Below are 18,370 nucleotides of genomic sequence, written 5' to 3'. Positions count from 1 at the left end.
TTGCCCACACTGGACTCTGCAATGCAGATGTTTGAGGATGTTGATATGTGTGCAGTACTACACGACTGGTAGAGGACACACAGGAGCACCCTAGCACTGCATGCTCACATCTCATACCATACTAGACAGCCCCAACACACATAACTAACTGTCACAGGAGGGAGAGTCCCCATATATGTCTGGGATACTGTGGTGGCAGGCCATGTAGCATACATACTACTAAGTATGGAACCACTGAGTGAAGGCTCAGTGTCTGTTATTTGACATGTGTATTACTGCAGGTAAGAGCACATGGGTTTCCATCCAGTTATTGTACATCCTGACAGTACATGGTCTGTACACTTGTGTGCACTGAGACTGGACCCTAGCCATTTGACCCGTGTATTTCCATGTACATGTGCATAGTGCCTGCATATTTGCAGTGTTACCTACTGGAAGTGATACAGCTTGTTTGTTGTACAATGGACTACATGCAGCCCTGTTTACTGTAGCTTTGTTTGCATGCATGTTTGCTTGCAATTACCCTGGAATACTGATCACACCTGCAATGCATAGTTATAGAGCTTCTGTGGACTCCTAGTGCCATCTGCATAGCTTACTATATGTATGTCCATGTCCCACTTGACAGGATGTCAATGTTTGTCCTGTTCACATGTACATTGCCTGTGACACAGTGCATATGACTTACCTGGCATGTGTCCACATGAGCAGTCATATATGCTACTGCTAACTAATCACAGGCACTACACCTTCACATATTCATCTTCTGTTGAACTACCTACTTTGCTAGGGATGGCCTGCACCTGTCACCCCTGGGCTTTCAGATATTGGCAAAGGCTCTTGCTACCCCCATAGTGCCTATGTTAGGCAAGGCTCAAATGACAAACCCACCTTCATAGGTATCACAAGGGATAAGAAACTAAGAGTAATGCTACCCAACGCCAGAAGTCTAAACCTCCAGATGCATGCACCCAAAACACTCGGCATGGAGAACATCGATATCTGTGCAGTAACAGATGCCTGGTTCAGGGCTACTGAGAGCACACCAGCACTACCAGGTTTAACCTGGTTGATTTCTTTGAAACAGTCACCAAGGCCATTGACGAGGGGAAGGTGGTTCACACAGCCTACCTGGACCTTGCAAAAGCCTTCACAGCAATACCCCACTTTTGCATTCTAGAGAAGCTCACCAGCTTAAATATAAGCCCCTATATCACTAGATGGATTGCACAGTGGCTCAAGGACATAACCCTCATGGTTAGAATTGCTGGAGCCATGCCAGACTCCAAACCAGTTACGAGTTGTGTCCCACAAGGCTCAGTCCTGGGACCTCTCTTGTTTGGTATATATTTATTGGAGGTACAGGCCAACATGGATGGACTGTGGCTGACCAAATATGCAGATGACTGCGAACTGGCCACCATAATCGACTCTCCAGCTGACACAAGCATCTTCCAAAGGGGCATCATAGAAACAGACAACTTGTGCCAGAGCCATGGCCTTCAGCCGAACAGTGTTTAGAAAGGGGAATGTGCATCCTGTCGTCTGTTCACCTAGTTGCCAAAAGGGACATTGTCCTCACACACACTAACCCCCCCCTTAGACAAACACACACACTTGCTATTTACAGGATTCAAACCCCTACCAAACTATATTATGACACTTGAGACAGATGTATTAGCAGAGCGCACTATTCGCATTACCGGGAGGTTTTCCTTCTCTTGCTGTACTTATAGGGTGCTGACATCATCAGTGTTTAGAAAGGGAAATGTGCATCCTGTAGTCTGTTCACCTAGTTGCCAAAATTGACATTGTCCTCACACACACTAACCCCCCTCAGCCAAAAATACACATTTGCAGGATTCAAACCCCTCTCTGACTATGTTATGACACTCAAGATGGACACATTAGCAGAGTGTGCTAAACATGCGAGCTTTTGAAGTGTAACAGGGAATTACAGTATGTTGGTTTTCTATGTATGGTGGAGATATATTCTGAATTTGTATTGTCCTTGAGTAGTTTAACATCTAAATAGTCTATTTCAGAAGTGGAAAAATTAAAAGTAAATTTCAAAAAAGAAGTAGAATTGTTACAAAATTCAATTAATTGCGTATCTTCATCCACATCTCCATCAAATAAAATGAAGATGTCATCCAGGAACCTGGTATATAATTTTATTTTCTCCTTGTTAATATTTTCAAATAAGTGTGTTTTTTCCCAAAACACCATGAATAAATTAGCTACCGTGGCCCCGCAAGGTGAACCCATTGCTACGCCTTGTACTTGTAGATGTACTTTATCATTAAAAATAAAATAGTTAGATGTCAAAATTATATCCAACAATTCAGACACTATATCTATCTCATTTTTCACTGCTCCCAAGTCCTCAAGCATAAGGGATACCCATTCCACTGCTTCTAGATGAGGTATCGATGTATAAAGATCGACTACATCGATCGTGAGAAAATTATAAGAATTTTCAAACGGTACATTGTTCATACTACTTAAAAAGGACCAAGAATCCTTACAAACATAGGGTACCAGCTTCAAGTATTTAGCTAGAATTCTATCTACCAACTGTGCACAGGGATAGGTGATAGAAAGGCGTCCATCAATCAATGCACGTAAAGGCAGGTTGTGTAGGTCTTTGTGTATTTTAAGTACACCGAAAATCACAGGGTTTTTGGACATGTTGATATCGATATAGTTAAATGTGTCTAAGTCGATTTTTCCTTCAATAAACATGTCTCTAAAATAACCTCTAATTTGTGTTTTTGCTACATACAATTCATTGATAGATGACTGCATGTACGCTGGACCTGCTAGTATTTGTTCCATCTTTTCAATATATTGGTGGTTATCAAAAATGACTAAACCACCTCCTTTGTCTGGTTTTATAACCCTAGTTGCTGAAGCACACAATTGCTTAAGGCATTCTTTTTGTTCTCTAGTTATGTTAAAATTGGTATGTCTATTCATTAGCCCAGTCTTTTCACCTAGACTTCTTATATCAATCTCACATGCTTTTTCAAAAGAAGCTAGTGCTGTATGTAAAGGAGGATTAAACGTACTAGCTAATTTCAGTTTATGATCTTGTATGATGTTAGTGTTACTGAAAAGAATGTTCAAGTTAAGTTTCCTTACAAAGCATTTTAAATCAATAATAATTCTAGAGATGTTAAGTTTCCTTGTAGGAACAAAAGTGTTGCCATAAGCAAGTAGTTCAATAAGACAAGGGTCTAACTGCACACTAGAAAAGTTATATATATTAAAGTCACCTTTCTTGTTAGTCAAAATAGACAAGTTATTATGGTAAGTATTGTCATTTAGCGACGTTTCTAGCATAATTGGTGAGACATTGTCATTGACAGTGGAATTGCTACAATTAGTAGAGTTCAAAGGAGTTAGTACTTGGTTTTGTTCCATTTCTTCTGCTGAGGTTTGGAGTTCCGTGGTCCTAAAAAACGACCATTATTAAAGAAGTTGTTGTAATTCGACTGTCTGTTGTTAACATAATGTGGTGGGCCATTCTTATTGACCCTTTCTTGTATTCTGTTACTACGTCTTAAAGTAGGTCCATCCGTACGTTCATAGTCATAGTCAGTAATGTCTACATTTGAAACAGGACACTGGTCCTGTCCCCCATCCAGTGTGTCAATTGGAACAACTTTAGTCTGACCATTTAGTTTTTCAAATGCTGTGTTGTTAGCGTATGCTGTTCTGTCCCTCATAAGCTTTTTGTTCTTAGTAGCTTTAGATTTTTCAATGAATAAATCAATACTTGTAAAAGTTCGCGTATAGTCGAATCTGTACCGTTCGAAATCTAGGTCATTCCTAAGTTTAATGTCCAAGTCAGAGACTTCTTTACTCAGTTTGTCAATCTGAATATTATAGTGTTTAATTAGGACTTCTAGGAGTTGCAAGCCTTGTACATTGAAAAGTAACATCAACTCCTTATTAAAATCAGGGTAAAAAAATAAACCTGTTGGGCAAAAGGATGACCTTAACCCCTTAGGGATTAGTTTTTCTACTTGACATTGTCTAAAATATTGCACTTCTAATTGTAGTCTTTTTAACTTTAATAAGTTAGTATCGAACTTTTTCAAGTTGTTAACTATACGCAAACTTTTACAAGTATTGATTTATTCACTGAAAAATCTAAAACTAGTAAGAACAAAAAGCTTATGAGGGACAGAACAGCATACGCTAACAACACAGCGTTTGAAAAACTAAATGGTCAGACTAAAGTTGTTCCAATTGACACACTGGATGGGGGACAGGACCAGTGTCCTGTTTCAAATGTAGACATTACTGACTATGACTATGAACGTACGGATGGACCTACTTTAAGACGTAGTAGCAGAATACAAGAAAGGGTCAATAAGAATGGCCCACCACATTATGTTAACAACAGACAGTCGAATTACAACAACAACTTTAATAATGGTCGTTTTTTAGGACCACGGAACTCCAAACCTCAGCAGAAGAAATGGAACAAAACCAAATACTAACTCCTTTGAACTCTACTAATTGTAGTAATTCCACTGTCAATGACAATGTCTCACCAATTATACTAGAAACGTCGCTAAATGACAATACTTACCATAATAACTTGTCTATTTTGACTAACAAGAAAGGTGACTTTAATATATATAACTTTTCTAGTGTGCAGTTAGACCCTTGTCTTATTGAACTACTTGCTTATGGCAACACTTTTGTTCCTACAAGGAAACTTAACATCTCTAGAACTATTATTGATTTAAAATGCTTTGTAAGGAAACTTAACTTGAACATTCTTTTCAGTAATACTAACATCATACAAGATCATAAGCTGAAATTAGCTAGTACGTTTAATCCTCCTTTACATACAGCACTAGCTTCTTTTGAAAAAGCATGTGAGATTGATATAAGAAGTCTAGGTGAAAGGACTGGGCTAATGAATAGACATACCAACTTTAACATAACTAGAGAACAAAAAGAATGCCTTAAGCAATTGTGTGCTTCAGCAACTAGGGTTATAAAACCAGACAAAGGAGGTGGTTTAGTCATTTTTGATAACCACCAATATACTGAAAAGATGGAACAAATACTAGCAGGTCCAGCGTACATGCAGTCATCTATCAATGAATTGAATGTAGCAAAAACACGAATTAGAGGTTATTTTAGAGACATGTTTATTGAAGGAAAAATCGACTTAGACACATTTAACTATATCGATATCAACATGTCCAAAAACCCTGTGATTTTCGGTGTACCTAAAATACACAAAGACCTACACAACCCGCCTTTACGTGCATTGATTGATGGACGCCTTTTTATCACCTACCCCTGTGCACAGTTGGTAGATAGAATTCTAGCTAAATACTTGAAGCTGGTATCCTATGTTTGTAAGGATTCTTGGTCCTTTTTAAGTAGTATGAACCATGTACCGTTTGAAAATTCTTATAATTTTCTCACGATTGATGTAGTCGATCTTTATACATCGATACCTCATCTAGAAGCAGTGGAATGGGTATCCCTTATGCTTGAGGACTTGGGAGCAGTGAAAAATGAGATAGATATAGTGTCTGAATTGTTGGATATAATTTTGACATCTAACTATTTTATTTTTAATGATAAAGTACATCTACAAGTACAAGGCGTAGCAATGGGTTCACCTTATGGGCCACGGTAGCTAATTTATTCATGGTGTTTTGGGAAAAAACACACTTATTTGAAAATATTAACAAGGAGAAAATAAAATTATATACCAGGTTCCTGGATGACATCTTCATTTTATTTGATGGAGATGTGGATGAAGCTACGCAATTAATTGAATTTTGTAACAATTCTACTTCTTTTTTGAAATTTACTTTTAATTTTTCCACTTCTGAAATAGACTATTTAGATGTTAAACTACTCAAGGACAATACTAATTCGGAATATATCTCCATCATACATAGAAAACCAACATACTGTAATTCCCTGTTACACTTCAAAAGCTTGCATCCTTTTAAACAGAAAAGAGCCATTATTAAAGGGCAGCTCATTAGAGCAGCCAGGATGTGTAACAGGGAAACAGCTTTCTATGATGAGTGTAAAAAACTTGAAAACATGTTCATGAGTAGAGACTATCCTTTAGACCTATTTTTGGAACTTCTACACAAAGTCGATTATAAAAGATTAAATGGGACGTATTTCCCTCTTTTGAAAAAGAAAATCATAGTAACTGAAGCCTTTACTTTGACTACTAACTTAGATTTAACTAATACAACATTTGAGAATATAAGTAACAATAAAGCTTTTGAGAGTACAGACACTATTAGAATTGGTTTTATTTCCACGTTTAACAGTGACTCCTTTGATATTCAATCTATCTTGTTGAAGAATTGGCAATATATAATAAACAATGAGGAATTGTTGAGAAAATTGGGAGTAAGTCCTAATTTTATATACAAAAGAGGAAGAAATTTGAAGTCTATTCTTGAAAGTAACAACTCCAACAACAGTAGTAAAATGAAGGGATGTAAACAGTGTAGGTTTTGTAAATATTGTCACTATGTTAATAATTGTAGTACTTTCCAGATAGGTGGGCATAATTACTACGTCAACTGTAATTTGAATTGTATTTCCAAGTCTATAGTGTATTTAGCAAGATGCAATTGCTGTGAAGCCTACTATGTAGTTAAAACTGATCGCAAATTTCGAGACAGGATATGTGAACATTTATACGCAATAAGAATAAAAAAATGCGATAATGCCCTAGCTAAACATTGTGAGAAACTTGTAGGACATAGTTTTAACTTCACAGCTATAGATTCTATACCTCACACTTTAAGAGCAGGACCGGTTAATATTTTGTTAGAAGTCCGCGAATTGGAATGGCAGATTAGCCTGAATTCGTTTAGCTTTCCAGGACTTAATGAAAGCTGCAACATTAACTGCATGCTGAAAATGAGAAATTTCTTGAGAAAGAAGAATAAAATTTAATAGGATGTCCCCTATCGCATGTTTACAACACGAATATTTCACATAGTAACATTTTTGCGAATTATGATGTTTGGGGTTCTTTTTTAATTGGACAACCTTTTAAGACTTTTAGATATCCACTATACATTTTCTTTTTATCACTGAATATTCACTAAACATCTAGTTAACTAGGTAGCTTTTAATATAATACTGGGCATATGTTAGGACATTCACTGACATTAGTCATAACAATATAGTTATGCTACTCTATAATCTATGTTCCTGAAGAGGACTGGCTAGTTATATATATATGGTTGTGGATCTGTGGAAAGTTTCCCTGATATTTTGACATTAAATGTTAGTAATATTAAAGTAAATGTTACAGCGCATTTGGAAGTACTGGCTTTTTAAATGTGAGATACTTTGATTTACGTCATTGTATTTATTTATTTAAAATTGGCGTTTTTTTTAAAAAAAGATGTTCTATGCTGATGAAGCTGTGGTGGTACTACGGCGAAAACGCTGATTTTATTGTGAATAAAAGCATTACTTTTTATATCATTTTGGATCTATCTTTCACTATTTATAGGATTTAACACTTGGATTTTGTCCCTACCTAACTATGTTATGACACTTGAGACAGACACATTAGCAGAGCGCGCTATTCACATTACTGGGAGGTTTTTCTTCTCTTGCTGTACTTATAGGGTGCTGACATCATCAGTGTTTAGAAAGGGAAATGTGCATCCTGTAGTCTGTTCACCTAGTTGCCAAAAGGGACATTGTCCTCACACACACTAACCCCCCTCAGCCAAAAATGCACATTTGTCATTTGCAGGATTCAAACCCCTATCTGGCTATGTTATGACACTTGAGATGGACACATTAGCAGAGTGTGCTATTTACATTACTGGGAGTTTTTTTTTTCTCTTGCTTTACTTATAGGGTGCTGACATCATCAGTGTTTAGAAAGGGGAATGTGCATCCTGTAGTCTGTTCTCCTAGTTGCCAAAAGGGACATTTCCCTCACACACACTAACCCCCCTCAGACAAACACACACACTCTTGCCATTCACAGGATTCAAACGCCTACCTAACTAGGTTATGACACTTGATACGGACGCATTAGTGGAGCACGCTATTCGCATTGCTGAGAGGTTTCTCTTCTCCCGCTACACTTATAGAGTGCTGACATCATCAGTGTTTAGAAAGGGGAATGTGCATCCTGTAGTCTGTACGCCTATTTGCCAAAAGGGACATTTCCCTTACACACACTAACCCCCCTCAGACAAACACACACACTTGCCATTTGCAGGATTCAAACTCCTACCTAACTATGTTATGACACTTGAGACGGATGCATTAGCAGAGCGCGCTATTTGCATTACTGGGAGGTTTCTCTTCTCCTGCTGTGCTTATAGAGTGCTGACATCATCAGTGTTTAGAAAGGGGAATGTGCATCCTGTAGTGTGTTTTCCCAATTGCCAAAAGGGACATTTCACTCCCACAGACTTACACACACACCAACCCCACTCACACACAGAGAATTTGCAGGATTCAAATCCCTACCTAACTATGTTACGACACTAGTGACGGACACATTAGCAGAGCACGCTATTCGCATTACTGGGAAGTTTCTTTTCTCCTGCTGTACTTATAGGGTGCTGACATCATCAGTGTTTAGAAAGGGGACTGTGCATCCTGTGGGGAGGCAGACACCAAGCACACTCTGGCTAAGCTGTCATTCCCTAGGGCAAACAGCCTAGTGTTGACCTCTACACCCATATGTTTAATTGTCAAATGCACATTATTTGTTGCTGATAGACTGTTTGCACATCTTTATTGCAATAGCATTCCCTGTTTGTATGAACAACTTGTGCATCTGTGGAAGATGTTTGCATATGGGAGGGATCCACTATATCACGTATGTCACTGTAGTCATTTAACTGTGTGCACTGGGCAGACTGCTGTAATGTGGTTGGTTCCTGGAATAACACATAAAAATACCAGATATGTGTGTCCAACTGCTAAACTGAGATTTGGCCTAAGTGTGTGAGCATGCCCAGTTCAGCCTTCCCATGGCATGTTGTCTGACATATGTCTCATTTATCAAGTGTGTGAGCATGCCCAGTGTGAGCATTCCATATGTTGGACTCTGCAGCCCACCCCATTTGTGGATGAGTGTGAACTTCAACAAATATCAGCCGTTTATGGTTGTGTGTTGTTTGTCATGTTGTGTAGTTATTGTACAACTGCTTTGTGTGTGAACACAACAGGATTATACTGTGCCTGCAGTGTTTGCATGGGATAATTTGCATACAGTTGTCAACATCCTTTCACACTGACCTAACACTGTAGTACTGTATAGTGTACTGGTAGTACTTTGACTGTGGTGGACAGTATCCTGGGCTTTAGTGCTATCACTGCTTTACATTTCGATAGTGGGCACAACAGCCTGGTTAAGGGCCAGTTGTGTACATCTGACCATGTTGCATTCTGTTCAGATATGAACTACTTAAACCAGGCTTGTCCAACATTGGTAGTGTATTCCACAACATAGGTGTACATTTGCAAACACTAGCGATGTGCCCTAGTCCATGTCTAATGCTAGTTGGAGAGTGTGTTTGTCCTTCAACACACATTGTAAGTGGAGTTTGCCATGACATATGTCATGGTTAGTATACTGTGCCTCTGTCTACCTGTGACATGACAGTGATACCCAGGATAAAGCTACCATCTCCCATCCACTAATCAAGATTCCTATCGAGGAAGATTGATAAGTGACTCTATGGGTAGCCTACACTGGGGGTTCACTCATGGGTGGGGGTGGCTTCTGTGTTATGGATCATGCAGTACAGCTTGTCCTATGTAAGTCAGTGCTGGGGTTCAGGTCTCTCATGTGCATAGCTCACTGCCATTCAGATTGTACAAGGTGCAGCATGTTTATTGATACCAGCAACACAGGCAACACATGGCATCTGTGCAAGCTCTTTGATACTCCTGGTGAGATACTGTTGGCGACTTTACGGTTGATGAAGGTGTCTGCTGAGGTACATCCCACAGGGGCTATTGTAGTCAATTGTACCGCTGATGAAGGATGACTGCAGAGCCACAATGACCTCCACTTATCTAGATCTGACAACCTTCATGATTAGGTGGGTATATGGTATGTTTCTGTAAACACTACAGCACATGTTTGTCCAATGCAGGATATCTATCACCTTGTGTCCCCAGGTCTCTCATTACATGTTAACTACATAATGGGTTAACACCTATGTGGTAATTGGTGGGCACTTACTGTATATCCACGGGGGTTGACTATACACGTTTCTGCAATTAGCTTGCTGACATGGCTATGGCACCAGTTGTCTGTTTCTATGTGGCCCTTTTGTGGGATGCTTGTGTCAGCTGGTGGATCATATGTGGTGAGCAGTTTGTAGTCCTCTGCAAACATGTTCGGACACAGTCCTTCCATGTTTGCCTGTACCTATGGGACATATATACCAGATGAGGGAGATCCCAGGACCAAGCCTTGTGGGATGCCAGTTATATCTGGTTTGTAGTCTGACATGGCTGCAGCATGTCTGACCATGTCTGTTCTGTCCTTGGTCTGGTTTGCAACCCTCTACTGACATAGGGGTTTATATTTAAGCTGGTGAGCTTATCTATAATGAACACGTAGGGTATTGTATAGAAGCCTTTGCAAGGTCCAGCTACGCTGTTTGGACCACATTGCCCTCATCAATGACCTTAATGACTGTTTCAATTGAGTCAAACATGTTTAGGGGCAGGATCAGCACTTAAGAAAGCCACACTGGGTAGGGTCCGGTGTCAGTAGGTCCCCAATATCTTTATGTCTGTGGTACATGCTGATCCTTTCCATAGCTGTGCAGACCGAGCTTCTCAGGATTCTGGGGTAGTAGTTTTCAGTATCCATTCAGGCAACACCTTTGTTGAGAAGGACCACTGTTGTTGTACACTGCTCTTTGGGTACATATTCTGTGGTAAGGCTGACATTGAGCAGTAGTGTGGTTTGGCATTCCTTTCATCTTGGAGTCTATGTTGCACTAAGCCCAGGACACCATCTCATACCATTGCTGCTGTGTGTTTTGCTTTGTAGATGTTGGCTGCTACCTCAGCATCTGCAATGTCAGGGGGCCAGCAGTCTGCTGGGATAGATATTCTGCATTCTGGGGGTTGCACTGCACCTGTCAGGATGTATGTTGGCAATATGTGTGTGTGTTTGTGATATTTGTGTGATTCAGAGCATATCTGTGAATTCCCAACATGGTTCCTACCATCAGTTGTGAAAGCCTTAAGATTATCCTTAATGTCCTGTACAATTTGTATCTTCATAGGTTCATAGGTTCATACTAGGCTATCCATCCTAGGGCATTTGTTAGCCTAGCCAGAGTGTGTGTGTGGCTTTTGCCACCCCTTGCTATGTGAATATTATGGCCATTTATGATTTGCTTTGCTGTGCCTCTGTCTGGACATGACACAGTGAAGACCCCCAGTGTAACTCTACAATCATCCATCCACTTGGCAAGATTCCTGTTGAAGAGTGTCAGTGAGGGGCTCTGCCTAACAGGAGTGGGATTCTGGTCCAGGGTGTGGGGAGCCTCTGGATTATGTGTCTGTCCCACCAGCACATCCTATTTCATTATTTGTTGAGGTTGACATCTCTCACTCTCACAGCTCCAATGGATTTGAGTTTTCTGGGGTGGAGCATGTCCATTACTCCTGTGTTGGGCATGGCCTTCTACAACAGGCATGCAATGCCTCTGTGTAGGCAGTATGTGACTGCATTCAGCTGGGGTTTCTACAGCCAGGCAGCATATGGCATATATTTGAGACCCTTTATCCTCTTGGTGAGGTACCTTTGAGGTCTTTCTAACTGCTACAGGTGTCAGGTAAGGTACATCCCATATGAGGCATTTTACTAGATTATGGGTGTGATTAGAGAACAGTATAGGGGCACAATGACCTCTGTTGACGTAGATGTGAATCCTTTCCTGATACGGTGTCAAATGTAGACAGTCTTCCTAGCCACATTGGCAATGTGGGTGTCACATAACAGGTTACTGTCCACTTGTGTCCCTAGGTCCCTGGTTACTCCTTCCATACATAATGGTTTACCACCTATGTGGTAATTTGTGGTACCTTGTCTGGTATTTGGTGGGACATTCATACTGTCCAGTGTCTTCAGGATGGCTGGGTGGGGTTCCTGTGTATGAGAGTGTGGTCTGTAGCATGCTACAGACTGTACAGCAGTCTTGCCTACAGTTAGTTGCACGTGGGTGGACTCCAATGCCTTGTGCATTGTCAGTTACCTGGACGTATGGGTGTCTGTGCTGAATATGTATACTCACTCTCCTTTTATGTTTTGTTCCAGGTTTTGGGGCCATGACACATGATACGTGGTATAACCTGGTAGTGATGGTGTGCTGTCAGGAGGCTTGCAGCAGGTTTCTGAAACTGCACAGACATCGATGTTCTCCATACTGGGGATGGCCTTGGGAGCATGCATATTGGGGTTTACACATCTGGCATTGGTCAGCATTACCCTTATGTTTCTTTCCACTTATGTTTTCTAGGGTGGTGGGTCAGTCTTTTCAGCCTTGCCTACAAAAGGCTCTATGGAGGTGGCAAAGGCCTTATCCAATATTCAGACGCCCAGGGGTAACAGGTGCAAGCCATCCCAAGAACAGCTGCGTGGCTTGTCAAGCATGACATCCCAAGCAGACAGACATTGAATCCCCTTGGAATGACACCAGTAAGTGTGCCGCTTGTTATGACTGATCATTCTGTGTTTGTACTGTGGCATTATTCTTGGTAAGGGTAGGATGCTGCAAACGGTGAGTGTCATACCAGCCTGGACTACATAATCAGAGAGCTCATCTATGTCTCTTTTCATGTAGTCTAGGGAGGTACATCTCAGGTCATTCACACCAGCATGGACTATGACTGCATCATACTTCTACTTGCTTTGGAGTGACCTGCATACTTCTGTTATGTGGCGTATTGTGGCAGCCTACAGGCAGCTTACTGTACCCTTTCCCTTGTTCAGTCTGGTGTGCGGGACAGCAGTGTGTCTGACTATGGAGTCACCTATTACAACTGTATCAGGCATGTTGTTTCTCCTTCTGTCCTGTGACTGTTTGGCACACCAGCTTTGTGTACTATGTGTTGCATGTGCTATGTTTGGAGGTTGTCTGATTGGGTGTCTGCTTTAGAGGCCTCTGTTGGTGTGCTGTGTTTGTAATTTGTGCCTCCAGGAATGTTTTTCTGTGTTTATGTGTTTGGTTTGCAGTTGTGATAGGTCTATGTGGGACTGTGTTTGTGGTGTGTGTGGTTACCTTCTCCTCCTGACTAGTTTCGGGAGTACTGAGTTGAGGGAGCTCAGCCTCCAGTTTGGATAGATGGTTGCATCTCTCACATATATTTGTATTTCTTGGGTGGAGTTGGGGGTTGTCATTGTACTTGGGGCAGGTGTAACATTGCCTCAGGATTCACAGATTCAACTTGTTGTGGCTGGCCTTCGTGGATTGTATGTGTGGACAGATTTTATTGCCATACTACTGATCAGTGATTACTTCATTGTTTATGTTTGCTCTATCATGTAGTAGCTTCCTCATTCTCTTGCATGGTTTGGTTATGGCTGGTGTCCACCATGCCAGATTCCTGCGTGTATGGCATTGTGTCTTGTTTTAATTTAGGATTGCATAATCCAAGCATTCCTGGCAGTGTTCATGGAATGGCTGTATTACAGGTTCTGAGGTGTGGCCCATATTTTGCACCTGCACAGGACCTTTAATGGATTCCACATCAGTTTGGAGGAGTGCAAATATTGTTTAACACATGTTTTCCACTGTGGTTTTCTGGCCAGGGACTGTGGTCAGGATTTGTATATCCAGTGTGATTACTCTATGGTCTGGTTTTACCAGTGAGCAATACACTTCTCATCTTGCCATCCAGTACCCATGTTGCTGATTATCACATCCAGTATTCTTACCCCTCTTGTGGGAGTGGTACATTGTTCCTGGGCCTTTTGGTTTATGGATTCTATGAACTTTTGTCCTACACTGTTGGAGCTAGTATAATGCTCCCAGTCTATGTCTGGGTATTTTCAGTCACCCAATATAATGTGGTTTGGAGGACTTGATATATTCATGTATTCCAGCATAGGCCAGGTGCAGTTCCTGGTGTTGGGACAGTAGTCTGTAGCAGGCTATAAACTGGGGGGCAGTTTTAGCCACTGTTACTTGACCATGGCTAGTCCATGCTGCTTTTTGTTGTGGTACCAACATGGGAGTATGGTTATCCTTGACAATTCTTGCTAGTCACCCTCCTTTTGTAGCTTGTTCCATGTTTTGAGGCTGTGCAGCATAGTATGAGGTGTAACCTGGTAGTGTTAGAGTGCTGTTGTGAGCCTTGGCTCAGTTTTCTGTTACAGCGCAGATATCAACATTCTCCATACTGGGTGAGTTTAGTCTGCATGCATCTTGCTGTTTCGACTTATCCCTTATCTTATTCTTATCCCTTCTGATACCTATGGAGATAGGTTTGTGTTTTGAGCCTTACCTATTCAGGGCACACTGTGGGTAACAACAGCCTTTGCCAGTATCCATACGCCTGCACTGATAGGTGCATGCCAGTCCTAGCAGGTGGTGCATCATGTCATGCTCAGCATGTCATCCCAGACTGGCACACATTGGATCCCCTTTGACTAACTGCGATACTCCCGTCAATTATTGCACTTGATCATCTCATTGTCATGTTGTGGCATGATGCTTGGTAAGGGTAGGATGTTAGTCAGGGTCCTCAGGTGTGCATATAGTACATGGTGTTACATTACTTAACACATAGCATTCATGCCTCAGGTGGTGCTGCAGGGCTGCCTCTGTCGGATGTGCATATTACACTTCCCTGTACATGTTTGAGAGCAGGTTGTGTCATGTTAGGCATCCCTGTAACTATATGAGTGAGTCAGAGAGGGGTATCATTCCCAGGGTTCCTACTGAGCCAGTGTATGTGCTATGCGTTGCCTCTTTGCCAAGGCCAGGGCATACTGGGCACACCTCCTTCTGCCTACTGGGGCAGGCTCAGGTTGTTCCTCCTCCGAGTCACACTCTGCCTGTGATGGCCTTGGCAATGGTGGGGGGCTGTTTGGCCCGGCCCTATGCTGGTCCTGCTGCAGCTGTTTTCGCAAGATCATATTATGTAGCATAGCACATACCATGACAATTTGGGTACATGTAGTTGGTGTGTACTGCAAGGCTCCACCAGATGTGTCCAGACACCGGAACCGTGACTTGAGCAGCCCAAACACATGCTCTATTACATTACGTTTTTGTGCATGTGCCTCATTATGGCGTTCCTGTTCAGGTGTGTGTGCATTTCTGATGGGTGTCATCAGCCACGGCTCCAGTGCATATTCTGCATCCCCCACTAGGTGTCCATGCGGGATGTCCCCATTGGCAAATGTCTGGTACAGCTGCGTCAAATGCCAGATGTGGGAATCATGGTAGCTCCCAGGACAGCCAGCACACACATTCATTATTATGCCCTGGGCATCACACACGACCTGGCAGTTGATGGAGGGGAAGCCCTTGCGGTTGATGTATGCCCTACCCCGCTCAGCGGCTGGTGCTTTGATGCGTATGTGCGTGCAGTCTATTGCACCCACTACCTCAGGGTATTCTGCTATTTGCTGGAAGAGAAGCATATTGCTGGCCAATACCTCACAGGCATTGGGGAAATATACATGATCACCGACATGTGCTGACATGGCATCCAGGAACTGGTGCAGTACCCTAAAGGCTGATGCCTGTGATATCCCCATCATATCACCAGTTGGTCTCTGGAAGGTACCTGTTGCTAGTATTCTTAGGCCAACACATACCTTGGTTTCCACTGGGATGGGTTCCTCTCTGTTGGTTCTGTGTGTGAGGCGTGGCCTGCACAGCTCCACTATTTGCTGCAGGAGGTCTCTGTCCACTCTATAGCACTCTACTATCTCCAGCTCATGTAACCGGTGGTAGGTGACCCTGGGCCTGTACACTCTTCTCCGTCTCCTCACTGTGGGTTGTCTGGCACCATCTGCATTGTCACCACCCACAGCAAATTGCCTATGTCTCATTATGACAGCTATGGCAGCCCCTAACATTTCTGCTCTGAGTTCAGCTTTTTCAGTTTTCACTTCTGATAACTTAACTCCTGTCTTGCAGTGTCTCTTGAGAGAAACATCCTGCACTGCTGTTTGCAGAGTTTTAGGTGCTGGGCTGGGCTACTATTCTGCCTGTGTAATTGCCTGCATCTAATTGTTTTCACCTGCTAGCTCCAGCAGTATTCCCTGCTAGCTTCCTACTAAATCTGTTGCTTCCTTTTTCCTTTCTGTTTCCTCAGGGTGGAGCCATGTGTAAACCAGCAGAAACACGCTCACAGTGGCTTACACGCGTGCACACATACTTGGTTCAGAATCTGCTTATTCCGATTAAAACACGTGCACGCCCACGCAAACAGTATTAAACATCTCCCAACACGCTCCTACATGCTCAGTCTGCCTTACACGCACGCACACTGCCTTACTCACGCTTCACAGCACACACACGTGTGCATACACACCCAGCAAGAAACTTTGGTGTAGGCAACAGTGTACACCTTCCATTTCTTGACTTTCTCATGCTTATTTAGTGGCACACCTCTTTCCATGATATCTGTCTGACATCTGTCATGTAACTCTGACCTCCAATGAACTGCATTTCTTTCTACCATTCGCCCCTGTGATGTCACCTATCTCCTACTCTGTTCCTCTCCCTTCTATAACTCTTACACTACTCAGACTGTGCTCATTTGCTATGTGACAGTGGAATTCAGTATCCTTACACTCATTTGCATCAGATTGCTTACTAATGCTTAGTTACATGTCTTAGACTCAGATACCCCCCTTAGCAACCACTACACGGTGGCCATGTTGGTTTTGGTCTGCTGGTCCCTGCATTGACATTCCATGTATTGCATAAAACCTACATTTGTAGGTTTAAAACCTTCGTTTTTATGTTTTATACAGCGCAGCCCGTTTGCGCGGGGCTGCGCTGGGATTTTTTATATTTTTACTATTTGTGCATCAGGTTACTTTGCCAATGGCCACATATTTGGCCATTGGCATGCTGCCTGACACATATGCACCCTTTATTTGGAGCTGACATGGCTCCATTGCAGTTTTTGCAGAAATGTACTCAGTTGTCAACTGAGTACATTTCTGCAACTAAAACGACTCTTACACGGGCTGTTCTGGGCTTCCTGGATCGCTAATCATCCTCATTTGCATGCTATTCGGCTGCAAGTGAGGTGATTAGCTTATCCACGCCCACTCCGTGTAAGAGCCGTTTTAGCTTGTCTCTTACACGGACTTTGGGCTGTTCCTGGATCGCGAAGGCTGCATGGAGTCTTACACTACTCTTAGACTCCGTGTAAGCCTTCGTGAATCCGTCTCATTGTTTTCTGTCTATAAATAATTTTGTTACTATAGATAACTGCAAGAGTATTTATACACACAGATAAGAGAAGAACTAAAGTAATTTTAGTACAGAGTTGCAGTCAAATACATATCAGGTAGACATTTCAGATGTATTACCATTTCTTATACTAAACCAGAATATCTTACTAGTATCAGTACACTGCAAATGTAGAAACTGGTGTCCTACTAAAATGCTGAGTGCTGACAAACTGATGAAAAAATACTGAAAATGCAAGAAAAAAGTAAATTTTGATGATTGATCTTCTCCTTTAAACTTCTTTTTTGTAGGGAGCAAGTTCCCCTGCACCCTCAATGTGAGGCAAGCCCTCATACAGCATACTGTTTTTTGTTATAATTTATATATATATATATATATATATGTATATATATATATATATATATATATATATATATATATATATATATATATATATATATATATATATATATATATATATATATATACACCGAGTCTGAGTTTGTCTTACCTTGAAGACAAGGGAATATTCTGATAAATGGCAATATTGGACTTGGTATACAAGTCCATTTTTTGGCCATTCAGTCTCTGTGTTTAGAACTTGCACTAATGGGTCCCAATATTTCAAATGGTTACCATAAAAAACAAATTAGTGATTGTTGTCACGTACGCATAAGCATTTTCCAGGCATTTTGTTTTAGTTGAATAAAGATTTAATAAAAATAAAATTAATTTCTAATAAAAACTGGAACAGTGTGTAACATTATGTGTGACATTTTTGTTTGCATTTCATCTTAGTTTAGCCCACACCTTTCTCTCTCTCTCTCTCTTTTCTTATTTTAATCATGCATTACTGTGTCCTTCTTTATTTTCTTATCCTTCCCTGTCTGTTCATTTTTCAATAGGTCCAGAATCCTTAGGAG

Source organism: Protopterus annectens, chromosome 5.part0 (genome assembly GCF_019279795.1).
Source record: "Protopterus annectens isolate FY-2018-M chromosome 5.part0, PAN1.0, whole genome shotgun sequence".
Lineage (NCBI taxonomy): Eukaryota > Metazoa > Chordata > Ceratodontiformes > Protopteridae > Protopterus > Protopterus annectens.
The sequence above is the reverse complement of the archived record's forward strand: the minus strand, read 5'-3'. Positions refer to the sequence as shown.